A 6909-nucleotide genomic window follows, 5' to 3' on the forward strand; every position below is an offset into this window, starting at 1 on the left:
TTGTGTGAGAAAAAATAGTTATTTAATTTTATTCTAAATAATTAATATTAATTAAAATATAAGTTATGTAAATTTTAAATTTAATTATATATATATATATATATATATATAAATTTAAGTCATCATTCTTATATTCACTCTTTTATGTTTCCACTCCTAAAAGAAGTTGTTGTTGATTAAAACAAGTAGATTTCACAAATATATATATATATATATTATATTTTTTTATATAAATCTATACCTATGTATAAAGGGATTCCCCTCTTAACTTCTCTTAATTTTTTTTCCTATTTTATCCTTATATTAATATTTAATTTTATTATTGTATTATGGTCATTGTGTCATTTCTTATTCTTCTCTTAACTGCTCTTAATTTTTTTTTCATTTTATCTTTACTTAATAATTTATTTTGGTTATTTGGACATTTTATAATTTCAGAAATTAATAAAATAATTTTTTAATTTTAAAATTTATTTTATTTGTTATTATTTAAAGATCTTATTCTCTAATAAATAAAAAATTAAAGATATTTGTAATATTGTGTGGACCACTTTAACAGGAGAGTGGAGATTTGGTACATTACTTTTCTGATTTAAACTGATATTTTTTTTATTAAAATTGTAGAATTTTAAAATTGATTTAAGAAACAGATTTTATAATTCTCCACTACACATAACTGACGTATCCTGCCTACTTCCCATTTTCTCTCTCCTGTATAGGTACCTACTCCCCACTTTTTCTCTCCACTACACATAACACGTTCTATTTTTTACCATACTTCTCACTTTCTTTTCTCTTTCCTTTTCACTTTCATGTAAAATCATACTTTCATTTTTTTGATTAATCTTTCTGAAACCCTAATTTGACATTTGTTTCATGAAATTGTAATTGAAGTTTGTGACTAGAGGGAACAAAAAGACTCAAAAAAGTTGCGCGCTTCATCACAACAATAGGTAATTCTCTTTATATGCATTTCAATTTGTAAAACACTAATTTGTCTTCTGAAATTGTGATTGAAACATGTGACTAGAAGAATAAGAAAGACTCAACAAGAGGAGACAGAGGTACGTGATGAAAGTCATCATAAGACCCTTTTTGGTAACAATTGTATGGATTTAAATGAAATCATACCGAGCATTAACTAAACTATATTCTCATTTCCTCATATTTTACGGAAAAGTTACTTCCAATTTGATTTTTAAGTTTTTTGTAATCACCATTTCTTTATCTTTGCTCTTCCTCTATATTTTTTTCTTTTAGGTTTTGATTTTTGAAATCATCTTAACTTTTCATAAAGTTATGATTTTAGAGACCACCTTCAAAATATGTTCTCTCACCAAAGAGCATTATGTCATCGTGTTCTTAAATCTATGTTTTACATGTTATACTAATATTTTGTTTGTTTTTTATTTGTTAATTGTAGAGAGTTAATATTCATAGCAAAATAGAGGAATCAGAGAAGGAGAGTTTCGTTGTCGCGCTCACTCCCCCAATCGTAAGGTTCTAACACGAAAGGAACATTAGATTTGGGTGCAAAAGATGAGAACAATTTAAACGAGTCTCTATACAGGTCCAAGGGTCCAAGGTGAAGAAAAGATAAACATATTTCATTGCATTTTCTTCTTTTGTATATAATATTTTTCAAACAATGATGAATTTTTGGTTTATTGTTTAATGGTGTCATATGTATTGTAATGATTGTCATATATTATTGGTTGTTTATAGACCTAATGAAAAATATTGGTTTAATTCCTATAATTGATAAAATATTAAAAATTATTAGAAAAATATGAAACTCAAATTCTATTTAATTATTTTTTCGGTTGAGTTTGTAGTTTTAAATAAATTTTAACTATTACCAAATACATATATTTTTACCCATAATTAATAAAATATTTATTAACCTACTCTTTAACTGTATACTCTTTAACTTCTCATTTTAATGTTATTAAGAGAAATTGTTTTTGAAGAATAAAAAAATACTAAAGAAAGAGAAATAAAATATGCAGATATACACTACTCTTTTAACTATATACTCTTTAACTTCTCATTTTAATGTTATTAAGAGAAATTGTTTTTGAAAAAAAAAATAATAAAGAAACAGAAATAAAAAATGCAGATACACAGGCACGTCAGTACCTGTGTTCCCGCTAGTATTTATAATTATAATTGAAAACATTAGTAATAAACCATAAATTTATTATAAAAACGCACAACTAAAAAAAGTAGAGATGGAGGACAATCATTAACTATATTAGTAATGTAGTGATTATAAATATAACATCAAATTTATTTTTATCATCTTATTAGTGGATATTATGAACGTGTAAAGTGTAACATTTCATAATATAATATATCTAAGATATATTTCACAAAATAAAATATTTATTAACATAGCTTAATAATATATATATATATATATATATATATATATTAAGTACAAAATGTAAGAACGTAAAAAAGAAAATCCAAAGACATCGCCCCCACACACGATTATCTTTTCTTTCTCTCTCCATCTCTCCCAACTTCCTTTCTTTCTTAATTTTTTTCTTCCAACTTTCATCTATTTTAGAATCTGATCGGATCACGTTATAGTTGATGAGTTAAGGAACATTTATACTTGATCAGATTTTCAAATAAATTAAGTTAATTTTTGCTCTAAAAATCATTTTTTCTTAAGATTTATTTATCAATTTTGGTAGTGTCAGTTGAAAAGAGTAATCCTCTCAACTTATTTTACTATATATTGAATTTCTATTATGTTTGGATAACTTGCATTAGGCACTTTAAATCTTGAAGTTTGTCCAGAGACTGGGGGATACAATTCTATAAGTTGTTTGAAAAGCAAACAATTAAGGTAAGAGAAGTAAGTTAACTTTAATTTTTTTTAATAGCACCCTAAGCTAGAAGATCTGGATATGGAGGGGACATTGTCCCAATATTCAATTTCTCTTGCAGGGATGTTATGTGTTTATATTGTGTTGTTTGTTTATATATTATTTAAATTTATAAAAATATTATATTTTGGCGGTTTAGTATTTAAGTTTTTTTTTTAATGTTAAATAGACTTTTGAATGTTGTGGATCGTCTTTTGAATGATATTGTCTGATGAAAATTGTATGAAATTAAATTCATACATTTGGGATAATGTATGGACTGATGTTTGTTGTGTATTAAGTATTGATGCCTATGTGGTAATAGAGATCTCTGAACTTCACTGATGATCATCTAAGTCACATAAACTAAGATATCAGGTGGTGAGAAGTTGATGGGGGGAGTTCATGCACACTGTGACATATGAGATGCACGACTTGGATTGTATTGAACTTATCCTGATCATTTCTCTCGAATTTGCTAGTAGTATTTGGATCAAGTGTTAGTCTCTAGTAGGACTTACTTAATACGGGTCTTCCGGAAGGCGTTGTTACTTTGTTTGTTGAATATGCTAGATGTGTAGATCCATGTGAGATTTATGTGATTATTTTATGTTGAAATTTGAAGAAGATTGAATAATTCGAAAATTGATTCTTGTAATTTTTCTCTTTTGATTTAATTGTGTATATTATAAAATTTCATTTTCACTAACTTACCCTTATTTTTCTTGTTGTGAACTATGATGATTGTACTATATGTACACGAGCAGATGATCATACAGGTGTTGGAGGTTCTTGAGGGCTTTAGGATTATTTTGTAAATATTTGTATTTCTATAAGTTCTAATCATGTATTAGGAATGTTTTGAAAAACTCTAATCTTGTATAAAAATATGTAGAACCTGCATTTTAATAATTAGATGTATTTTGGGATATTATACAAAATATCTCAATAAATAATTTTTTAAGAAAGCAAAATACATATATTTATATAAATATTTATATTCCTCACAACAATATATTCTTATTTTAGTTTGGATGAACTATTTAAATATATAACATCGTTTGCTTTCATAATTATAACAACACAAAATATTAATAGTACTATTAATAATAATATTAATTGTTACCAATTGAATCTTATTTGAGCGATCAAACAATCATCTAAAGCAAGATATGCTGAAAACAATAATTTGATTTTGATTTTTTTGTAAAATTATATTAACTTGTTATTTTCTATATATTTCTCTCAATTGATGGATTGAACAAGATTCAAATAATAACATAATATTGTAGTAGAGATTTATCATTGAAGTCTACTTGGTGACTTAAACAATGGTTCTTAAAGCTCAAAGATCGGTGAGATAGTTTAAATAAGAGATAGACGGTAACAAATTTCTAAATCTATTTCAACTAAATATTTATCATAAAAAATTATTTTAACAATAAATCTAAATTATAATAATGACATATGAACCAAAATCATTACCAAACATTCTTTATTAAGAAAACTTCTTAAGTTAATTAAATTAAAATAGTTTCACTTACCTTTAAATCTTTAAATCTTGTATGGTATAAAACTAGGGAAGTCATAACTTAATCTAAGAAAAACTTCTTTCATATTATAACACATAATTTTAAAATGATAAAAATATTCATTTTTATTTTATCTTAAACTTCTTCATCTATATTAAACAAATATTTTCATAAATATTTCTATATTATAAATTAATTAAAAAAATACCCCAATAATTTTTTTAAGATAACTACTACAAAAGATAATACCTTATAAAAAAATAAGTACAACAAATAATAAATATGATTTTTAAAAATATCATAACAATTTTTTTAACTTAACCTTTATGACTGTATGTCACTTGTTTTACGATAATGATTATTTTTATTCGATTTATATGAAGTTACCCATAATTATTTCTGGGTTTTAATTTTCTTTCTTTAATTCTGTCTACTTTCACTAAATTATAACCTTTTTTTTATTTTTTATTTTATTTTTTATAAAGTGATTCTGAATTTTATATATAATGAAAGGAGTAGGTATAAACTAATAAAAGTGAGGCGAATTTAAAATATTTTATTTATTTACTACAAATGCAATGCAATGACCCGTGAAGTTGGCCTAGCAAAGGCAGGTCTAAGACACATTCAAAATTCAGAAATGCATCGCAATGAATGATGCAAAAAGAGGTAATCTGAATTTAGAAATTAAAGCAAATGCTGAAATTCCACATCGAATTGGGAAAAACGTTGCCAAAAGAAGAGACAATATTATATAAATGTGGACCAAGCAGAGGTGAAGAAACATTCCAAAACAAGCCTAGGCTACATAAAGGGACATCCCATCTTTGCAATTTGATTGCAAAATGCCTTTATTCAAATTAAACACTATTTTTTTTTTCGTTTCTGCCCTCATAATAAGTAAATGGAAATTCTATATATCTTCGACAACCCAAAAAAGAAAAACGAACAAATGTAAAATAAGATAAATATTTATTTTTTAATATAATGTCATTTGCAGAATATAAAATAAAAGAAGATAAAACAGAAAAGTGGGATAAAAGATGTGAAGAGTTAGTTGATGCATGTAACTGTAGGGAAGTGGTGGGTTACATGCATGAGCAAAAGAGTACTTATAAGTTGTTGTTCTGAAAAAACAAATTATAGACAGAATAGAGGTTGTGGCAAGTGGGGAAGGTGGGAAGATGGTTTAATTAAATAAGATAGGTCCAATGTTTCTAGCCATTCATGTAGGACTTTTGCTGTACCTATTCATATGGTCCCATGCCTATATGCTTCATCATCTTCTTCCCAATTCATCCTACTTTTTGTTAATTCAAAATAACAAAAAGGAAAAACTCCTATCTATGATTTCAGAAGCCCAAACTCTCTGGTGTGTTTGCATCCGAGTGAACACTCTTTACTCGGATTGAAATGGACGGATTTATTTTGTTTGCTTCCATTCAATTGTACAGATTTAAGGGTGCTGATTTGTGGGAAAATGATAAAAGACATCTTTTCTATCATGCGAAGAAAGGCAAGAAAACATTCAAAAAAATACATCACATCATATCAAAAGTCAAAATTACCCTTAATTTTAAGAATTTAAAATAGAAATAATATATAAAAATAATAATAAATAATAATAGTAAATAAAATAATAATAATAATAAATATAAATATAAATATAAATTAATAATTAATAATAATTAAAATAAATTTATTAAATAATAATATTAACAATAATAAAAATTATTTTTAATTTTGATTTGATTTGATTTTATGAAAATATTTTTTATATGTATTTATAAAATTTTAATTAACTAAAATTAACATAAAAAATTTATATCTCATATTTTATTATTTAATTTTTTTTTAAAAAGGATAAATTTGTAAACTTACATTTTACACATTTAAAAAAAATAAAAATTCTCTTACAACCATCATATCACTCACAAACTTCAATAAACTTTTCTCACAAATTCACTATAATATACCTTAATCCAAACAATCTCACTTTCTTTACACTTTCCTCTCAAATCACTCCAAATCCACCCCCTCAAATCCTCTTCCCAATCCAAACACACCCTAAGTGCTAGTCTATGTTGACTCTTCATCCATAGTTTATTAAGATTTTCTTCTGGTTTCATTTCGCCATTGATTTCATCATTGAATTGATTCTAATTGGATTTGTGTGAGCCAACTATAAAAAAAAAGAGTTGACATGTAATTAATAAGATTTAGATTTAATGGGTGGGAGTGAACTCATATAAAAGATATATTATTATTTTTAATTCAAAATTTTAAGACATTAAATTTATAAAACAATTTTTTTATATATTATTTATTCTATTTATTTTTATTTAATGTTATATTCTCAATTTTACTATTGAATTTGTCAAAATCTCTCCTTTTAAAAGTGTGGCTCTTCTCCACATTATAATTTTTTTCAAAATTCAAGTATTTTAACTAAGGTGTAACACTTTCACACTTAAGAACTAATTGGTGAGTTCTTAAAATTG

This window comes from Phaseolus vulgaris, chromosome 3, assembly GCF_000499845.2.
Source record: "Phaseolus vulgaris cultivar G19833 chromosome 3, P. vulgaris v2.0, whole genome shotgun sequence".
Taxonomy (NCBI): Eukaryota; Viridiplantae; Streptophyta; class Magnoliopsida; order Fabales; family Fabaceae; genus Phaseolus; species Phaseolus vulgaris.